The sequence below is a fragment of the Brachyistius frenatus genome, unplaced genomic scaffold (assembly GCF_029030835.1).
Source record: "Brachyistius frenatus isolate BFR_SWC_R1_liver_20210118 unplaced genomic scaffold, ASM2903083v1 Contig_35, whole genome shotgun sequence".
NCBI lineage: Eukaryota > Metazoa > Chordata > Actinopteri > Embiotocidae > Brachyistius > Brachyistius frenatus.
In genome coordinates this window covers 793,097-815,958 of record NW_027210634.1, presented here as the reverse complement: position 1 = coordinate 815,958, position 22,862 = coordinate 793,097, and positions in this window count along the sequence as shown.

The window sequence follows — 22,862 nt, the reverse complement described above, 5'->3', positions numbered from 1 at the left end:
TGCTGTCACCACGACTCCGAGCATTTAAGAGCCATATTCCTCCTTTTTGTGCATCATGACCATCAAACTGATGAGTCACAGTCAAACCACGAGAGTGAGAATTTGTTGACACAGAAATTATATAAGATGCAGAGTTTAGAGCCAAAAAAAAAAACAAAAAAAAAATGAAGGCGGAATTTGACATCTGAAGGGAAACAGAAACACCTATAACCAACCCCATTTATTACATTTATTAAATTACGCATTTTATTGCTGAATTACCGAAGGATCATGACAGTACGAGGCAATATCTGACCAGGACGTTGCTCGGTGTGATGTGTGTTACTCTGCAATGAATGGGCTGTGCGAAACATGCAAAAATATTGGTCGCTATGCAAGGCTTCGTTCCTAAATTTGCAATCGGCTTTTGGTTACGACATCAGCTACCATGGCACCGCCACGAACTAGTCGTCCTTTTCATCTCGTCCTCCTGGTGTATTTTTATGGAATAGGACAAACTCCCCTACAATTCACTGGTTGCTGAAAAGCGATATTGTGTTTTGTTGTTTGGCAAAAATCTGCTCTCTCCCTGACCTACATACAGAACACTTCTGCCTCGGCGCTGACAATCAGCAGCAGAAATTGCTGTAACACTGTCTCTCAGTGCCATGCACGGGGGTTTTTCCACCGCTCGGTTTGCACTCATAATTAAATCACCGCTTTTCACTGCTTTCTAAAGAACGGCCGCTCGATGCAAAAAGGGGGGGAGGGGGGGTTATGGTTTTCATGAGACCGGACAAAGCAGGCCGCGTCACATCGCACACCGCGTGTCTTAAAAAGAGCCCTCCACCAGTTCGGCATTGAACTCGGTGGACTCACAGGGAACGATCTGAAGAAGAAGAAGAAAAGAAAAGAAAAAAAACAGTTCAAAATCGATGCAGCAGAGCCCAAAATACCCGCCTTTTCATTCCGCGCATTTTTCCTTGTCAAAACATTGCACCTCCACTGTCAGCCGTGCAACTCGCTGACGGTTCAGTCGGAGAGTAAAGTGTGCTGCGCCGGTGGCGGCTAATGTAGACTCGAGCCCTTCAGAGATGACAGCCGTGGCGTGACTTTGAGATGACTTCCAGTTGATGCGTTCAGGCACAAAAAGAACTTGCTTGGATTTAGGGAAAGCTTACGGTTCGGGTTGAAAAAAGTAAACATGAGTTTGAATTCATTAATTCAAAGAAACAACGTTGATTACGAGTTTGAAACAAAAAAAAAAAAACAGCGACATGTTAAAGTCCAATGGTTTGTGAACAACCTCCTCCTACGGCCACTTGAGAGCTTTGTAACTTCCGACATAAATATATCTGGTTTTCAAGTATTTGCTGAAATTTTTCATTGTATCTTTCGCAACTTTTTTTCTATTCTTTTCTTCTCTTTCTATTATTTTATCTGCAATGCTTTCATAGAGTCTCAAGCAATCCAGTCCAAGTTTGCAGTTGTCTTTTGAGTAAATGTTGCTCATTAAAAGGTGTTTTTGGACCTAGAAGAAGCTGTACACCACGTAATCTATCCACGTACAGTATATTTTTTCTTAGCCTGGCTCCGCACCACCTATTATTACTCACAGCTTCCGTGAATTTAGTCTGGAAACCCAGTTCACATGAAGGTTTGCCGAGTCGGCAACTAGTGAAGAAGGCAAAGTGCAATGATGTTGAGTTTTTTTTTTAGTTTTTTTAAAGGACTTCCAAGAACGGTGGTGGTAGAGATAGATGAAGCCATACAAACAGTCGGAGCAACGTGAGCAAATATCGAAGAATCAAAGCCGGAGTCCACAAAGTCTGCAATGATCATTTGCTGGCATGGTGTCTTGCTCACAAAGGAAGACGGTCTCTGCTGTTTACAGCTCGAAGGAGATTCCACATACAAAATATGTCTTATGTTGGTTACTGCCAACTGGTAAAAGGCTGCGCCAATCATTTATAAATTTACACAATTTCTACGCCCATTAGGATGGAACACCTGGAAACAATCCTCATTTGGGTCTGCCCGCACCAGGCTGCATCTTTGTTACACATCCATCAGGAATGAAAAGTCACTTCTTGTGCCTCCTCATATGTCAGGTTTTCTGGCTCTTTTTTTGTCGTCTCATCTGGGAAATAACTTTCCTTTATCAAATCGTATTGTTTAGTCGCCTCGCAAACTGATCAGGCAATAACTGAAACCATTAAACGTACTCTTTACTGAAGACTTCCACAATGGATGTCTGTTTTTAAGATGCTGTCATCTGTGCATGACTCTTTTTTTTTTTTTTTTTTTTAACCCAGAGTCATCATGTTTATTTTCCCACACTTGAAACACTGCATACCAACAGAAAAATATTCCTAAAAGAACATGAAACATTGGATGCGACAGACATTTGCTTCACATTCATCCAGTGGCAACACCACCAGAATTTAAACATTCTTCGGTTGGAAATAAATGGAACATTTGAAATGAGATTACAAGGCAGCTGTGGGCGTTTGGTACAGGAATAACTCAGGAGGAGGGGGGAGGCTACATTTTGAAATGGGCTTTTTTTTTTCCTGTTTTGTTTTCGTCATTTAGTCAATCAAATTACAAGCAAATCATTAATATCATGAAACAGTTAAGTCTCTGACAGTTTATTGGGTCATTTTCAAATGTCTATGAGTAAATGACAACGGACAATCCACCTGTTGTACACATAATAGTCCAGTAATAGTAAGAACTACTAAAGCCTGCGACAAATTGCCCAGACTGACAGCCCCTTTGTAGCATACATTTTGAGTATCCCAATTAAAAATAAGATTGTTTTGATTTGTTTTTCTACACAAAAATCTGTTCTCTAAATTATGCATTATGTATCTCATTTTAAGAATCAGTGGCCAAATTTTAAGACCAGATGCTTCAAACCAACAATAATGACTTTTTGGGTAAATTGGGGATCAGCGGACACAAATTGTGAAAATGACTTGGGTGTCATCGTCCCTCCAAGTTGAAATGGCAAAACAGTTGCTTATCAACCAGCCGTTTCAGAGCAACATTAGCATGCATTTGCTTCTTGCCACCTGTTTTCTATCTCTACCGGCTCCGGAGGGAAATACAAACTAACTTTGTCTGCTGTTTGTTGCTGAGCCGATAGCGTACAGTGAATTTTTAGAGCCTTTTCATTGAAAACAGCTGCCAGGTGGAGTTGAATGAGCGGTGAAGCTGCCGGTTGAACAGCTTAACACCGAGCTTAAACTTGCTACATATCGCCTTGAAGTCGAGGGGAGCTTTGAATGGCCTCTTTTAACACTGTCATATGGGGGGGAGGGTGTCTGTTTGATTGACAGGTCTGTAGTGCAGTCAGGTTTTCACTATCGACAGGCGGGGCATAGTTTCCTCTGGTTCCCAATCAGATCGAATCAGATCCACCACTCGCTCCTCTCCATCTCGCCCACATGTGGTCACTTGACAAACCAATGGGAGACGTCATTGGTTGGTTGCCGCTTGGCAACAGCCAACCCATTCAAAAGGTAAAAGGTTCCTTTTTTACACATCCTCAAAAAAACAAAAACACAAATTCCTTTTTGTTGGTCACCTAAAGTTAAAGATGGATGACAAATTGTGATTTAAGTGGGACTGGAAACTGCCCGTCATTAGTCCCCCAACTTTGTGGACGTGCAGTATTTTCGTAATTTATACTCTGTGGTTAACAGCTGTCCCACATTAGATACTGTCAGTCTAACTTGGGTTTTGATTTAAAGTTGAGTGTCACATTTTACCCCATCCATGTCACCACAACAATACCACATGGATGTATCATCTATAATCGAGTGGTCTCATTCTTTAATCATGTTTCCCAGAGCAACCGTGTTCCTTCACTTGTAATTTTTGATACAGAGTGACAACAGGAAGGTTTACTGAGCTGAACACCACAACACGTTCAGCTTCTTTCATTTCCTGGGATGAGAGGCAACAATCAATGATCTCCACCCACTGCTTTGTCCCTTTTATCATCCTCAAATGTCATTATGCTTTTGTAAAAATCAATAAATTACTACTGTATAGTTATAATGGCCTAGACTGATCTGACTCAATTGGGGCTTTAAATCTTTTTACAAGATATTGTGTGCTGACCTGCTTAACTTAAGCATCAAATGCAGACAGCACACGCTCTATGAAGGCGGTTATCAAGGTCACACCAGGGCGAATGTGAAGCTCTACACCGTGTTGTGTTTCAACCTTTTCCACTGTGCATGTGTGTTCAGAAATATACAAGAGAGGAACACTGTCTTAGATAAGGAATAAGGGAACGCTGGAGGTCAAGGAGAAGGCTGGAGTTACAGACAAAATAAACCAGAGAGAAGAAAATGAATTTCCAGCACTGGCTTTATATAAAAATGGAACTCCATTGAGGGCCGCGAAGGTTTGGCTCCAAAAAGTAAAGCTCTGGCTTCAATACACTCTAATTCAAAACGCGTCAATTTTTTTTAATGAAAAGTCAATACGTTTTTCCCACAAATCATCATGGTGTCATTAGTTAAATTCACTCCTTCTGATCAGAGTTCTGGTGGTGACAACGAGGAAATAACCCAGAAAAAGTATAGACAAGGTCTGGACAGAGTCCAGATAAAGTCCAGATTAACTCCAGATAAATTCTCAATTAGGTCCAAATAACATCCAGATAAAGTCTCAATTAGGTCCAGATAAAGTCTGCATACAGTCTAGATTAGGCTGGCTGGCTGGCTGGCTGGACAGATGGATGGACAGATGGATGGCTGGCTGGCTGGACGGATACTTTATTCATCCCAGCAGAGACATTTTGCAATATCCAGCAGGGGGTATATAGGTCCTGAAAGATACATTTACAAGTATTGCACACATATTTGCAAACAGCAATGACTATAAGCGAGGTAAAAGTCCTGAAAAAAAACTGCAAAGACTTTTTTGAGACAGGCTGGAAAGGAATCACGCAAAAGATACATTTTACTTAGCCACTCCATAAATTACCAACTACTGTAAGCACGGGCTGCCCCATGTGTGACGCTTTATCCGTAGAACCACCTTTACTATCAATCTGGACTGCTTCTGAAATGTTTATCGGCTACAACTTTCCCCATATTTCAATAAAATATTCATACCATCGGTGAAACACAGAGCCTTTCCAGGTAAGAATGTGTGTCTGCTTCCGTGCCTGAAAAATAAACTGCTACAAGACGCCTATGGTGAAACGAAGGCAGTAAATAGAAGCAGACAATGAACATCTCTAGCACAGTGACCTACTGATACCCTGGCACACATTCTGCCTTACTCACACACAGACACCCACACACACACACACACACACACACACACACACACAATGCAACAACGGTCACACGTCTTGATAAATGGGCAGAGAGATGTGGTGTGACAGGCCATTGAGCCCTCCACAGCTTTAATGAGGCCTGCTGCCAGTGGGGACTGACTGGAGGAGCGATACCAGTATGTTTCCATTACTACAGTACAACAGCAGCGACCGGAGATCCTATAGAAATGACAGGACACACGAGGCCCGGTCGGGGGCCCTTAAGCACTTGGCTCTGGGATACAGAAAATCAAATGAAGCTGCCTGGAGACAGAAAGAGAAAATGATGAGATGTTGTTATCTGCTTCCTCGCGTTATAAGATGCCAATAACGGAGCAAAGACGCATAATGCTTCCCCGAGAAAATTAGATCACAAGCTGTATTGGAGCTGTATTTAACTGGTAAAAAAAAAAAAAAAAAAAAAGTCACACTGTTCTCCCACAAGTGCAGGAAATGAATTTTGTAAATCTGTAATTTAAAAAAAAAAAAAAAATTTAAGTCCTCCAATTTATCTTCAGTGTTGACTTTGACAGATTAGAAACGTGACAAAAAGGACACATTACTCGAAACACATTACATTACAGAGAAACACGAGAAAACTATAGGAAATTAAAGGTTTTTGATATCGTTGTCGTCCAGATATACGACGGCCACAGAAAACAATCGGGCTTCTGATTGGCTGTAAGGTTTGGATTAACTCTTAGGCCGGAGATTTTGTTACTTTAAACTACGCGTTCGCACGATGGCTGCTTTGCTTGTTCCAACACAGACCTTTATTTCGCAAAGGCGAAAATAGATCATTGTCTTAATCAGAGCCACCGAGATCAAATGTGGAGGATAACGAATGTGAGGCATTAATTCTTTTTTTTTTTTTTTTTTAATTGCTCAAACATTGATAGCAGAATGCTCCGGCGCCGCTTTTGAAACTGTTTCCGATTGGAATCGAATTTCGATACTCATCCCTCGATGTGACAATCAGGGACCTGCAAAACTAAATGGAAACAAGTCGGAGACCGTTGCGCCTGTGTGCGGTAGAAAATGTTGGAAATGTGGAGTGTGAACGATGCAAAGTAGTGACCCCCTCGATTGTCGCCGTGGTTATCGGTTACGTCAAGAAAATCAGGATGTTCAAATGGTATACGTCTGTTTTCCGGTGTGCCCTCTGGTGGAGACCTCCGGCAACATGGACAGTTCAGTCAGAAGTACCTCTCCGGCCTTAGTAAACAGTACAACGCAGGTTTTTGTGTATTAAACTGCAGGTAAACGCAGCGACAGTGAGCACGAGAGCTCGGGGCTGGTGTTATTTGCGTCACAAACAGCAGCAGCGACAACAACACAGCAACAGAAGAGATAAATCCACTTCTCTACGACAACCGCACAAACTCGACTTCGTTTGCGTTTGATGCTTTGCAAGAATCTGGAGTCCAAAATCGAAGGAACGGCCGAAGGAGGAAGCACCGAAATAGACCTTCTGTGCGGCCGGGCGGTTAAGACCGCAGGTCTGTGGGACGGCTGCGGGCCGACAGGCGGAGAGGAAATGCAAATCAAAATCGAACAGAAAATGATGAGATGAGGAGAAGTTGCAGGCAAACCAAAAAAACCAAGGTGTGAGAGAGAGGGGGAGAGAGAGAGAGACAGCCAGCTAACATGTCTGATGTGTTTGCGACACAGCGCCAGCGGGAGGAGGCAGCCTGTGTGTACGAGAGCTCCGTGTAATGTTATCTCTGCTGGAAAGACGGTTTTATTCAACGTCGTGTAGCAGGCAGTGATTTTCACTGTTATCTCAAGATTAGAGAAAAATCTATAAAACACCCCTTTTTTTTTTCTCCCTCTCTCTCTGTGTTTCTAAACTTTTAAAACTGTTGGCTCAGCCTTTGTGAATTCTTCTTTGTTCAACTGCATGCTGCCTGATGAAAGTGACAGCAAACAGTAGGAGTGGGTGAGAAAGAAAATAAATCAATTACACAACACCAGCAGAAGTGTTGAGATTCACTATTTTGCAATTTCAATATTGATAACGCCGATTCCCGCTTGGAAATATTCGCTATTATTTACACGGAGCCAGTGCAGTAAAAAAAATAGTTGGCCGGGAGAAGTCACAATATATTTCAAATTGACACCCATGTGTCGCGATGGTATCGAATTGGGAGATCGGCGTATCGTCGCAGCCCTAGAAACTAAGTTTATTAATTCCCTGATCGGCCGACGGAATCAACGTATCACATGACTGCGCTACAGGCCTGTCAATCAAACAGACCCCTCCTCTTCCCCCCCTCCAAAACACAGCTATTTGAGGCCTAATATCTAATAAATGATGGGATTATTTTCTAATGGGTCATCATAAAACTAATAAGAAGGTGTGACTTTAGCTACCAACCCCAAAATAACTTGTCGAAAAAATGTATTGACTTTGTTTTTCATGAAAGAAGTTGAATGGGAGTCTATGGAGACGACCTCTAGTGGCACCCGATGGTATTGCAGCTTAAGGCACTTCCGCGCTGGCCTCATTTTTCAGACCCGGAAGCTTCGTCTCCTTTTAAATACAGTCGATAATCACAAGCTGCCATCACTTTCACAACTTACACCTGCAAAACACATATCTTGCAAATGTAGGCAATACTTTTATATTCGTCTGCATGCATGAAGACACGCGTGCATCTCTGAGTTAATAGTGTTCAAAGCACGTCTCCTCTAATCTGTCCTTCACTGCTGCTCTGAGGGCAAATGAATTGACCGTGGCTAAAACCGTGGAAATCCACCATCCACTATTGTTTCCGACATCGCAACCGTGTCATTATTCTTTCACCTCCAGTGGAGAGGCCCCTCGGTTTCTATTCCCCAGAGCGAGAGGATGGACTCCACGTGCAGACGCCGAGGGCCTCCAGGACTCGGAGGTTAAAAAAAAAAAACGTGAACCTAATAAAACAGGGAAGAACAAAACGGAACAAGAGCACAGAAGAACATGTGGGTGGGCTGACGGCAGATCTGAGAGCAGCAGAGGTGAAGAGGATGTGCATGTTTAAGAAAGACACCAAAAAATTTTTAGGAGTGACAGAATTATCAGACAATGATTAGATCAATAATTATCCTCTGATCTATACGTTATATGCCATTATTGATCATTTCGTCCATCACGCTGAATGCGCACATCTGCTTCCATTTGTACATCGCTCAAAGAATTTCCATCTACAAGTATGCACTTGTTACGTAACGTGCACATATTGCACAATATATTGTGTATTATTCATCATGTCTATTATTTTTACTGTGTTAAAAGTTCCTCTTGCGCTATTCTCAGTACTCTGTTGGTCCTATTCTATATTGTAGTCGCAGTTGCTGCAATGACCCAGTTTGTACACAGCAATCATTAAAGTTTCATATGAATCCGGCATAAGGGGAATAAAAACATAACAAGGCTTTAGATTTTTAACGGCGCATCGGTGGACCGAGAATAAAACATCACACGAGGAATTCGATAAAACAAAGTGTATAAATAGACCAACAACAACAAAAATTATGAATTACAGAGGCTACGGTCATTGTTTGTGTGAGAACAAGTGTGTGTTGGCGGGCGTGGTGTGTAATACATTTGGATGTAGAAACAAATATTAATTCGTATGAAACCTGATATGAAAGAGGCCATAAACAAATGTGAAAAATGTGCAAATGTTCTTCAGGGGAATTCATATTTTCTTTGTGATTTCATTTATTTTATAATAGTATGCTTGTCAACAACAGTTTAGTCTGGTGACAAAGCTAGCCAATGATTGTCGATCTGTGGATGGACTCTCTGCACAATTCTTCCATCTCAAATGGCTCCAGATGGCTTTATTATTATTTTTATCTATTATTGTTTATGATATGCTAGCTTTACCTGGCAGAGTTTTTTCATTTGGTTTACCTGTAACCTGCTCTTAGGTGCATTACTGCCACCTTCTGGCGAAAGGAATGCATTACTACCAGGCAAGGAAAAATGTGTATTTCTAAGACCAGATGAGTCACATTGCTTATACATTTTTTTTATTATTTAATGACTAGTCAAAAAAAATTCATAAATCATGACCCGTCACTAACTTTAATGTTTAAAATTATTGAAGTTAAAGAAAAGGCTACCAACAATCACGGTTTTTAAATCTTCTAGGCACCAACCGGGGTTAAATATCATCCGCATTGCTTACTAGTCCTACAATAAGTACACGTGAGATTGTTTCTCTTGGCTAACTTCTAGGCCCAGTAGCCTTTGGTTTAGCGTTCTCCCTTTCAACCCGGCGGCCTCTGGGATCGGTGTGGATGACGGTTACAACGAGTGCTCGGAGCCGTGCTCTCCGGAGCTCGATATCGTTGTCAAAATACGGTCACACTCCGGTCGGAGAGCTTCCGAGTGGCGTGTAAACGGCAGGCCGTCGCGCTGTTTATTTCGCGTAGACGCCGTAACCTTCGGTGCACAGCGTCTACGTTACGATACAAATTCGCCATGGTTACACGTACGAGCGGTCGAAGACCTCGTTCGGGCGCAGCTCGAGAAACTGCGCCGCTGCAAGCGTATGTTCGGTACGATCACGGCGAGACGCGCTGTCTGTCCGAGCTTACAAACGCGCATCAATAATTCAGCCGCAGTTTTGTCCCGTTGTGCGTTCATCTGTCGGCTGTTGACGGGACAATCCTCCGAAAGGCATCCATTTCCAATTGCGGGAATCGTATGGATCACTACGACGAAAACGGTGTAGGAGGAAATAACACAGATGCTGGATGCGTAGTTTTATTTCCCCCGTTTGTCAGCTCCTCATTTCACTCATCAATTCTGATTTAATTCACAGCGATCTTAGACCGTGGTTGATATCAATAATGTTTCAGCAGAAGAACATAACCTTTTAATGGATCGATAAAACTGATGGTCCGGGGCCATTAGAAGGTTATTTAGGGTCAAGTTGGTCGGCCGGTTACTGGCCTCCATCGACAGAAGTGCCCAATTGCGGTCTACGGCATTTCAGGCGTTTAAGACATTTGAAATTTTGATTTATTTATTTATTATGGGCCAGCGGTGACCACTAACCTTGTTAAAGGCTGCTCCGACAGTTTTGAAAATAAACCCATTCGTATATAATAACTAGAAATCCTTAAATAAGGTTGTTGTTACATGTAAAATAAGCACAAACATATTTCAAAAACGTACAAGTGTATGATTTTCACCTATATTTGGCCTCGGTAACATCCCTTTTTAGTGTCCGTCAGTCAACATAGAGGGGCTCCACTTATGTTGGTACCGAACAAAAAAAGTAGTGATAGAGACATTCTGAACACATCTGGATTCAGAAGAAGAAATAGATGAGAAATAGGTTCTGAAAACTGGGAGAAAATTTTGGTTTACCGGTGTTATACTCGAAAGGCTCAGAGTTATGGTGTCTTTACCAAATGTGTCTGATAAATTTCCAATTATCTGACTTGAATTTGCAACAGTCTTTTAGGAGCAATTCCATTTTAAAAACCTGGCCACCTGTCGCCGGCCGTAATTTACCCGCTCTCCCTTTTATTCAGAGTGCAGACTTCCATCTCGCTATCTTTTTTTTTTTGTTGCAGTTGTTGAGTTTTTCTCAGGAGAGTTCGTGCCCCGACTAAACAAATTGCTCTTTTATCCAACAAATAAGTTTTCAGCCTTTGATCCGCCGAGGGCCGCGGACGACCACACAAAAACCCCGGCATATGGCCTAAATCCAGATTCCCCAGCATTCCTGTCATCTGAAAATGAATGGGCCATTAGCTCGGTGCAACTTCTTCACCTCCCATATGCTGCCACTACAGCGAAGTCTCTCGCAACAAATCCCAAATCACCTCAGGTACGCGGGGCCTCCAGGCATGCCAAGAAACTCTAAGCCTTTCTCAGCTGAAGCTAGGAGTCCCTAAAGACCCCCGTTCACATCACAGGGACCGTTGTGGGTTGCTCAGTTGAAGGGGGAGGGGGAGGGAGAGGGGGAGTGGGGGTGGAGGGGGGGTGTACCGTGTCCACAGCGAACACAGTATAATTACCAATGAGAGAAAGAGGTTGTTGGTTTTTTTTTTCCACATTTGTCAACGATCGCATATCAGATCCAACAGGCAGTTTACTCTCATTACGTCTCATCTCGGGACATTTTAGACAGGATTTTAATCACATCAGCTCAGACATTAGGAAACGTAAACAATAAATGAAGCTTGGAAAAAAAAAAAAAAAAAAGCAGACACCATTAATATTCAGCAAGTCAGCTCTGCTAATAAAAAATTCGAGGCGGATACTAATGCTTGAAAATAAAAAATGGATCCCCAAATCAAATCCCCACCAGATAGGGCTATAATTTTTGCACCAAGCAGAAGTATTGGTTTGTGGATTTGTTTGACCCATTTAGATATTTGTTGTGTTTTGTGGCACTCGCGAGCGCGGGGCCGAGCCGGTTCTCCCTTTAGTGATTTTAAAGCCGTACGAAACCGCTTCGACTGCCGAAGGAAAGAGAATCCAACCGCAACTTTCGGTAAACACGCCCCCCCCCCCCCCGACACGCCAACTTACGACAGGTTCTCAACGCCGCCGCCGCCGTGTTAAACGAACACATCCAAATTAACTGGATTCAAATCGTGGACAATATTGGCTCAGTTTGTAGTTCTGCTTTGGTCCAAAAGCGCTTTAGAACAAAATAAGAAAAATGTGTGTGTGTGTGTGTGTGTGTGTGTGTGTGTCTTGCTAGCTTGGTAGAAGTTCAACTGTCTTCACTAAATTATTACTTCTCCCATCTTGCTCTAGGCAGGCAGCGTACATCCAGACTGCGTGGGCTTGTAAGCTGGTAAGAGTTGCACACGAGATCTGTGAAAAACTCCAACGAGCCATCCAAAAACACCAGCTGAAAAATGCCTAATGGCTTGCAAGGAGCTGCAGACAAAACGTGTTGTTTATGAGCGGGCTCTGCAGTACAAGGAGCTCCTTTTTACATTTTTTTTATTTTTTATTATTAATACATAATAGAGATTTGTGGCAGCCGTTTCCACAAACCGGTGCTCCAAAAGGCTTCCTCATTGGCAAAGTTGGCGCCACCCTGACGGTGGAGGTACCAAAAATTCCAAGACTTTTATCGTTCGTGTAGCAAATTTTTTTGAAAAACCTTTGCTACATTCGCCCGTTTTATTTATTTTTAATAATGGGCATCATTTTTGCTAAGTCTCGTCGGCGTCAAGCGAGGCACGGCAGCGTTTACCGTAGCGCGCCGAGCCCGTGCGTGGGCGATAGATCCAAGTCCTTCCGTTTCAACTTGCAAAGATCGTACGTTCAAATTCCTGGTGTCACTCTTCTCATGTTCATATTTGGCCACGTGCCCGTCTATTTGCGCCTCGCTGTGCGCAGAGCGGCGAGCTGGTGTCGGTCGTTCACATAGAACGTCTCCACATTGCAGCGTCGAGTGACGGCCTCCATGCGAGGCGTTTAGGGGACATCTCAATGCGCACTGCAGCGTCTTATCGTTATGTAATATTTTCACAGGTGAGAAGATCATCCGACCGTTTTGTTTGTTTGTTTGTTTGTTTTTTGCTCCCTACGTCGACACAACGGGGGGGGGGGGGTTTGGAAAAGCGCGAGGTACATTACTTCTCATTACTACGCAAGCATCACTGCCGGTGAAGTCAAAAGGACGTTTCAAAAGCAGGAGAAGCTTCGGAGTAGCTTCGGCAGAGGGCGACACGGCGAAGCCCGTTAGGAATTCTTTGAGACCTACACCATTACCGTGAAGTGTTGCTTGAGGATATTGCATTTTAACCCTTTCGATTCCAAAGCAGCGAAGCCGTGCGATCGCTTTTTCAATTTCCACATGAAAAAGTGAAAAAGCAAAAATCTTCCCAATCGCAGCGGATCGCGTCAAGAATTATCAAGAAAATCTTCACATTCCCGCGTCAGATTTCTAAACAAGCCACAATCCAACAAGGGGCTTTTATGGATCCCAGTATGGTGCCATTGTGCCGGAAAAATTCCCCACTACATTAAGCTTTTTTAACCAACCATCTGTATTTAAACGTAACAATTATTAATCCTTTCGCCTAAAACTAAAATCCCACTCACGCGTCCTTGTCCATAACCCTGGTGGGATCTCTCAGTGTAACTAAAAAGCTCCTAAAAAGCTAAAGCTCGCTATTCAGCCGTTTGGACAAGAGACAGTGTCCGCTTCTGTGGTCTCAGCCCAAAATTAAGCTTTAAGTGCTTGTTTGCGGATTAGCGTGTTGTTTTCTTTGAAAATCAAACAAAACAGAAAAAAAAAAAAAAAAAAAAAGTACCCTGCATTGCAGAGATGGCGTTCCCCATGGACGGACAGTCCTAATACGTCCGGAGCAGATTGAATTGACTGTATATTTTGCCCGTGTGATTTTTTTTTTTTTTTTTTTTTTTTTAATGGCGGTGTGGAAGTGGGTAGGGATTTCACAAACCCTCCCCCCCCCTCCCCCGTAAAAGCCTCATGGGAAATACCTCCTCCTCCCAATTAGTATTGGCCAATAGAGTACCGCCCTGTTTCCATTTTCCTGTTGTGGGAACTTAGTCTGAGTGGAGAGACAGAAAATTGAAACATAATGAGGAGAAAAAGCAAAAGAAGAAGAAGAAGAAGAAAAAAGAAGTAAGTTGCCGATGAATGAGTTTTAACCTGATAAAGACCTTTACTGCCCCCCGCTGGTGGAGACGTACAAATCATTTCTAACCACATCCTGGCACGAATGCGAAACATGCAAGCCCTTTTTTAATTACTGGAAATAATCATGCAGTTTATGTAATCATTGTGTTCAGCAGTGTAATTTGTAATCTGTGACACATGCCAGATAACAGGAAGCTGCTGTGAAACATCACTTATTTAACTGAATATTTTGCATACATGACTCAAGATACCTGCTCGTAACCTTTTCTTTTTTTCCATGTGCTGGCAGGCTAATTCTAGCCGATGCGAAGAAAAATTCCTCTCGAACACATTTCTCACACTTTAGTTGGAAAAAAAAAAAAGTAGGGCTCCGGAAACATTACACTATGTCTGAAAAACCTTTAGGGCACTACAGTGTTGTCTCCTAGCAACCAACCAAAAGGGTTGGCAGTGCAGAGAGAGGTGACATTATCCCAAAACCACCACCGTCCGCCGATCCCATCTGGAGGACTTGGTGTGTCCGTGCTGTAATGCAAAGAGTTAAGTGGCTGAAGGACACGGGGGAGCTGTCTTTTTTTTTTTTTTTTTTTTTACCTGTTTGTCATTTGGTTAGATTCATGTACCTGCTGCGGAGTTGGTCCAATGACAGGAAGGAAAATTACGCAGTAGTGAAACATTTTACCGAGCGGGGTAGGAGGACCATAAAAAAAAAAAAAAAAAAAGCTGATTATGACAACCAAACAACAGCTGATTTGGTTTTTTTTTTTACCCTTGAATATCCACTAGTAGATAAACTCCTAAGAGGTTTTCCACTGTTTGTCCACATGTTTGCGGACATACAGGTAGACTAAAGCAGCTGAATTTTTATTTCTGCATTTCTAGATGGGAGGGGGAGAGAGATAATATCAGTAGAGATTTTGTTTCTTCGCCGTACTGGCACCGCACTGCCCTAACACTTCTTTTCTGCCTTAGTAGAAAGGATGAGTTGGCTTGGCGCTGTTATGCGGCGGGATAAATGTGGAAACGATACTGCAGCTCAGCTGGGGGGTGGGGGTGAGGAGGTGGTGCTGATAGTCCGAGCTTTATCTGGGAGTTTAGCTCCACTCAAGCACGCTTTTCACGAGCTCCAAGAGCACCTTCTACGTCTCATCAGTCCATTCCCGTGAATCCGGCCCGCTAGAAGGGCGTTCGATACAGTTTGGTGTTACATAACTCCGTTTCTTCAGAGAAGCCGCGCCAATGTTCGCACCACTGCTCGGTCGGTCGGCGGCGAGTCGCGCCTCCGCTCGGGACTACCCGTCCCTCTGACGGTCACCCAAAACTGCAACTGCGTTTTATTACCAGGGATTGGCGAGAAGGAGAGAGCAGCGGGTAATTATGAGCCGTGATGACGAATGCAGCAAATTGACAAAGCAGCAAATCCACTAGTGATACAGCAACACCGGGAAGTGTTTCGCAGCTGTAGATTTTCTTGGCGGTTTGTTTCGATAACAAACTGTTTTGATAAAAGTGACGGTGACGCGTGACCTTTAGCCCACTTTGTAGAAAATACCCAGATATATGACACGGATTGCTATTCAGCCTGGATATACCGTGATGTTATTTTTTTTTTGGTCTCCGAAAGCTGAGCCTGATCTGATCCCATGAATACAGGATGTTGAAACATTGTTCACAGAGGTTTAAAAGAACTCCTTTTTCTCAGACTCATCCTTGACAACAAACAGTCCTCCGGGTCACAGAGGAAAACATTGTAGCAGCTAACACACACACACACACACACACACACACACACACACACACACACACACACACACACACACCACAGCAACTTCTTACTTCACAACACGTGTGTGAAGTACACCGATCAATATTCTGACATTAACAGTGGACTAAATAACCTTTCAGCTCTACAAAAGAAAACCTTTGCAGCCTCGCTGTTTGGGTTCACTTCTAATCAACAGTGTTTGCAGGCACCAAACAGCAAACAAGCAAAGGTGAACATAGTTCCCAGCTTGTGGAGGCTATTTGTCCTCAAACAAACTTAAATCAAATATAAAATCAGCAGGGGGCCCTGATGCACCATGGGGGATGTGGTTTACGGCAGAAGAACCCGCCGTCCACACGGGACCACGATTTATTCCAGAGGCAAACAGAAGAACAAAGGAATCACGTTCCCTGCTGTTTCTGTCGCTTTGATTTTAAAAGAAAAAGGCCCACCCAAGGGCATGCTGGTCCTGTACATGCCTACCAAAATTGGATAACCTGGGCTGCCCGGAGTTTTACCCAATTTACAAAAGAGAACTGTGCAAAATCAAATACCAGCTTACCTTAAAAAAAAACTAAAACAAGCCAATTATAGCAAGAAAGAAACACCTTTTCAAAAGAAATGACCATTAAAATTCAGCCAAAATTTAAAAAAAACAAAAAAACAATCACAATCAAACTGATAAATAGCTGCTACAGAGTCAGATGGTTGCCTCGGTAACTGGTGGAGATCAAAACGGAGCTAAAAAAGAGCTACTGATTTCCATTCATCACAACTCCATGTTAATTCTATGAAGTCAGACTGCAAAATCATTGTCAGTGAAAATGTATAATTTCAATCAACAAAGGGATGAAACATGAGGAAAAGCTGCCTAAATGGCAGCGGAGATAATAAGCTAATACTCAGGCAGCGATACTCCTACTCAACATGTCTTATGTAAACCTTACTGGGTATGAATTATTAAAAATTTCATGATTGAACAGACTCCGACGTGACTGCAGAGTGTGTGTGCGTGTGTGCGTGTGTGTGTGTGTGTGTGTGTGTGTGTGTGTGTGTGTGTGTGTGTGTGTGTGTGTGTGTGTGTGTGCGTGTGAAATTGCAGAAGGCAGACAAAGAGTGTGATTCTGTTTGAACGGTCCCTGCCCCTCATAGAAATATGACAGAAGTGTGTCATACAGGGCAAGAGCATTAAATATGCATCTGATCGTGAAAATGCAAAGCGGGCGTTTCGGGTTTCGTGCGCACGACGAACGAAAACAAAACGCTTATTCTGCTTTCTGTTGTTTTTTGGGGTTTTTTTTTTCCCACCGTTTTCATTTTGGTCGTATGACTTCCACACAGTCGCAGCATAAATCTCCTCTCAGACTGTGAGTGTATTTTACACTACACCTCCACCACCTCTACGCTTCCTTGAGAAATCCCTCGGGGGAGGAGGGGGTGCTGACAACGCGCGCGCACACACACACACAGAGAGAGAGAGAGAAAACGCACACATAAACGCAGACTTGCACCCACCACCACTGGCCCCAAATGCGACATGCATATTTTATAGACAACCTTTCACTCCAATCCCAGTCCTGAACCCGAGGGGGCATTTCGGTTAAAAGTCACATCGACTAGGCAAACATTTTCTTCCTGGCTGCCAAGAAGAGAAGAGGACGTGCGATAACTTCCACCAGTAAGGTTTCACCGTTTCACTGTGATCACACGGGATGTACGTTCAAAAGCCACACGGTTATATTTCAATATATACGTGTATTGTATTGACCTGATATGTGATGCCAAAAATCCTCCGAAGGCCATTGAATCTGAATGTGGACTGGAGTTTTAGAATTATTGGTAAAGTCTATATGTTTTTTGTATATTTAGTGATGTCATATTGTTTTATATTGCTTCAGACGGAGTGAGTACGACGGCACGAAGAAAAAAAAAAAAAAACACTGTGATTGTTCCATCTTGTCATTTGTAGGTCAAACTATATTGCACGATCTACTGTGATGACAAAATTAGCATCCTTTGGTTTCCTCAAACTCTTTTTTTTTTTTGTCTATTTAATTTGCCTCCATGATACTTAAGTTACTAAAGCAGGGTTTTCCCAGGTTACTGTGCTTAATGTAAATAAATTTAAACTGCAATTTCTCAGTCTCAGCCAGCAGCTAACTTTACACAAATTTGTTTTAGTAAACATGATGAACTAAAATAAACCCAGCAAGCCGGCATTTTTTTTTTTCTTTTCTGTTCTCCGTTTAGGAACACGCGAGTTGGTCACTACCTTGAGAACAGCCGGTCCACCTTAAACCTCAGTCCACCTTAACTGAACCCGGTCAGGTGAGGCGGACACATTGTCCCCGAAATCAATGCTAACCTCTTTTTTGTTTCAATCAGCAGGTGGCGTGAAAGACACGGGAACTTGGCTCGAGTTCTTGAATCGCATTAAGTCGCTAATAAACAGCCTGGACTCTACACACACGCCGCACTGCATCGTCCACGCGGCCGTACTGCAAACATACACACAACCTACGCAATCAATACAGCTTCTTTTTTTTTTTTTCTTTTTTTTTTTTTGCCTGTTCATTTGGCTCGGACGCTGCGATACTTGAACGCAACACCGAAGTGTTACAATGGAAGAGGAAAATCCTGTAATGGATTCTTTCCAATAAAAATAGATGTAAAGATTTGCGTGTAGAGCCATATTCCCTGCGGTAATCAGCGTTCCTGATGTTCATCCTGCTCCACACTTGGCCCTCGGGGAGAAAAGGAAGGATTGCACATGATGTCATCCACGCTTATAATGAGGTTGGATGTTGTTGTAAAAGCCCCAGAGGTGAGGTTGCCGGGGGGGTGGGGGGGGAGGGGAAAAAAACCATCAAGGACACATGGGAATGCCGTCCCTTTAGGAGACATACGGTTATACTTTGAAATTCACAAACAACTCCCATGAAGCGCGAGGTGTCGAGCTGCTAAAAGCTCGGAAAATTGTAAACTCCATTTTCACCACAGCAATAAAAAAAAACGACACCTTTCTGATTATGAAATGGAGAAGAATGAGGTTCATTTTTTTGTGATTCATGGCTTCTCGTAGCGGCTACATGAAGGAAAATGAGAGCCCCTCTTCCTTCCAAAACAAAAACAAGTCTGTGTCCTTGAAATGTACCATTTGGAAGATGTGTGTTTTTTGTTTTTTTTAAACCAGACAAAAATCTACACTTTGGCACATTCATGTTGGATCCTGGAGCATTTTCTAAGTTACTATTGACATTACAAACTTTGCATCAATTGCATCAAACTCAAACTGGATACCAGGGATGGGCATTTTCAAGTAAATCTACTATTCAAAAATCTTTAATCTTTAATAGACTATTAATGGACTGTTCACCCCACCTTCATTAAAAGTTACTTAAATCGCGTAGGCCCATCATGAAACAGAAATATGTAGAGTTATACACTATTGAGGTAATCATTTTATATTATTGGAGTCTTTAGGTTCCCCAGCCTTGCAGAACCCAACAGACTTGACACGAAGACGTGAACACAGCACATACACAACCTGAAGTCCACCAGGGTTCAAGTCCAGAGGGAGAATATTTCCAGCAGACTAAATCTGTTCTGCCAAACAAAGCAGATTTTTGAGCTGATCATTTTTTGCATAATTGTTTCCATTTATCTGTGTGAAAACAGCTGGATGAAAGCAACAGAAATATCATATTTCCATCGCTACTTCCACGTTTTCACTGTCGGAGGTTTGACTGAAGGTCTTTTTTTTTTTAGTGACAACGTGATCGCTTTGTGTTGTGGTCTTTCTTTTGTTGAGTGGAGAATTAATGCCATAAACTGTTTGGACGCTTCATTTCGAATATCTCACGGAGCATCTCTTGACATTGACTTTACAAATTTAACTACAAAGCCAAAACAACCCGACGCTGCATGATAGCACATTTTTGGTTTTAAGCCAAATTGGGAGGGGGGGGAGAGGAGAGCCAAATAACTTGGGAGGAGGCGATTTGCAGCAGAAATGTGGCGTTAAAAAGCGCCGTCGATATGTTCGGGTGTTCGACGCCAACGAGATTAAACTTTCATTGGGCTTGTACTTTTAATAGTGGCATAAAATGAACAGAAGCAGACCGTTAAAAACCCAAACCCCGATCAATTGTTTGACAAAAACAACAGCCCTATTGACAGCTGTAATTAGCAATGCATCCACCGCTTTTACGCTCAGCAGGGACGCGGCAAATAAAACCCGAGCAGTGCCAGAAGCACACTTCTGCTCGACTTGAGTGAATTTGACACAGATCAGACGCAGCGCCGCAGATCTGCCTCTGCTTGGTACCATGATACGGGCAGACGCTGTTAAAATGGTACCGCAACACCCCCAGCGCACAAACACAAACGCGCGTGCACACGCATCGCGCGCAGCATCGCTCACGTCACACCGCGTTAAGAGACCAAAACGAGATATTCAGCAACAGGGGGATACAGACGTGAGCTTTCCAAAGCCTGCCCACGTTAAAATGCCACACAGTTACCGTGTGCCACAAACAAAGCCTTGCACGCCACCGGCGGCACAACAGCTGAACCCAGGTTTGTGCGCATTTCGGCCTCAGATCACAGAGCTGCCGGTAAACAACAGCTGGACGACTGAAGCGACAGTCGTCTGATGTTAAATGGATGAGCATCGCAGAGATAATTAGCAGTCAGAATTTGCGCCTCACGCCAAATGCAAATGCATAATAATAATAATAATAGGCAACAAAGGGAGGGGGGGGGGATCATGCATTTAACATTAGATATCTGTATAATAGAACAAGGCGTCAATTTGTTTGTGTCTGTCCAGGCTCAGGGTCACAGGTAGTTGTTTTTTTTTGTTGTTTTTTTTCTAAAACGCCGAGTCTTTTGGATGCGCACACTCCAGTCAGCTTTTTGTTAAACTTCTCTGCTGATTTCCAAAAATCTCCGCGAGGGGTGTTTTTTTTTTTTTTTTTTTTATCGCAGAAGTGGCGTCCCGGGCCGTCTTCGGGACGCGCGCTAACATGCTGGCAATGCTGACGTCGTCAGCAGGCGGGGGCAGGTCAACTTCCTCTTCTTCGTTGGTGACTACTGGCACCGGGTCTGCGCCTTTATACATGTCTCCTGCGCGTCAGCACCCCCCCCATCTACGCTGACAGTCACTCTCGCGTGAACGTTTACGTCGTAAACGCCGATACATTTGGACACCGGAAGTACAAATAAGGTCAAAGGTTCGACGCGCTGCGCCCATTGGCTGAATCAGGTCACCTGTTGGCTTTACGATTTATTTATTTTTGTCTAAAAAAAAATAATCGGTTTGCTTTATTACTATATTTATTTACTTTTAAAATGATAAATTGTAGCATTCACGCATTAACCAAGGAGTTTTTTATTTGTGTAGCACATTTCAACAGCAAGATAGTTCAAAGTACTTTACATAAAACACAAAAGGTATCAAGACAAAATATAAATGCAATTCAGGACTGTGACAGGTCAAACAAAAAAGTCTTCAACCTCGATTTAAAATAACTAAGAGTTGCAGCAGACCTGCAGTTCTGTTGAGTTTGTTCCAGATATGTGAAGCAAAAAAAAAAAAAAAAAGCTGCTTCTCTGAGTTTAGTTTTAACTCTGGGGATCTTAAACAGGCCTGAACCAGACGACCCTGAACGGTCTGAATGGTTCATAACGTCATAGCGTATAAATTTTTTTTTTATTTTGACCCTAAACCACTCAGTATTTTATAAACTAACAGCAATATTTCGAGATCAATTCTGTGCCAGACAGGACGCCAACGCAAGGATGGACGAACTGGAGTGACATGATCAGATGCAGCTGTCTGATCGATCAAAAATGAGAAATTATAAATAAACTGCAAGAAATTCTTGAGGGGGGAGGCGAGGGGCTATCCAAGGGGCGGCTACAGCACCCCACCCCCCCAACTCTGTGATGGTCTGCATGATTAAACCTCATAGCAGAAATGTGGAACACTTCTCCATACATGTCCAAACTGATTGATACAAATTCATTAACTATTCATACAAAATTGAAGTACAGACTTATTTTATGGGCAAAAATCCAGATCAGAAATTGTGTATTTCACTCTTTCTGCAAAATATTTTGGAAAAATCTAAACTCTTTTCTAAGAAAGGAAGGATTGTATTGCATGATGGGGGAGAAAAAAAACAACACAACTTTTCTTGCTGTGTGTGCGTTTGTCGAGCTTCAAAATCATTTCAATTGCACGGGTGGGGGCGGGGATCGAGTGGGGCAGGGGTGGGGGGGGGGTTTGTGGGGTGGGGTGGGGGGGGCACGTCTTGTAACATGCACAAATCCCAATGATCTACTGTAAGCTCCACCCATCACAAAAAAGATGAATCGTATTCCAATGACAGAATGAATGTGGGTTGGAAAAACTCCCGAGTGCATAACTGCCCTGTGATTCTCATGACATAAACTCATCAAATCGGTATTTCCCCATGGAGGGGGGGGAAGGGGTGGGTGGGGGTGGGGAGGGGGGGGGGGGGCGCGCACATCTCTGTGTCAGTGTATGAATGTCTCTTTCTGTCTCTGGAATATTCCATTAAAGCAGAGGTGGGTGGAGTGGTGGGGTGGGAGGGGAGGGGTGTTCTGAAGGACAGCTGGTAGGCAGCAGACCTGCTGAGAGAGAAATTAAATGCACTTTCTTCACCAATCAATACCCCACTGTGCGGAGATGATAGAAGGTTGTTGGGGTTAGAAATAAAAGAGCTCGTTTGACACGACATTGTCCGCAGAGCCGCGAGGGGTCGTCACACAACTCTGCGTCTGCAAACTTTAGTTAAAAAAAAAAAAAAGCACGCGAGGTATCCTGTTAAAGCGGGCCTCCGTCTCATCTGCCTCTGGCTCATCTGCTACGAATGAATTCATAAGCTAATAGATTTATTGATTGCGCCTGGAAGGAATTAATTTCAACCAAATGCACAGTAATGACACAAAAGTTGTTCCTCGGCGGCCCTGCGGTGCCCCCGCCGCCATCTGTCTTTGATGGCCTTTCTTATTTGTATCGATTCTGAATATGAATTTGAAATGTCGAGGTATTCTTAACTGCCTTCGCAGTGGAAATACGATCATAAAAACCTCTTCTCGCACATTTTCAAGC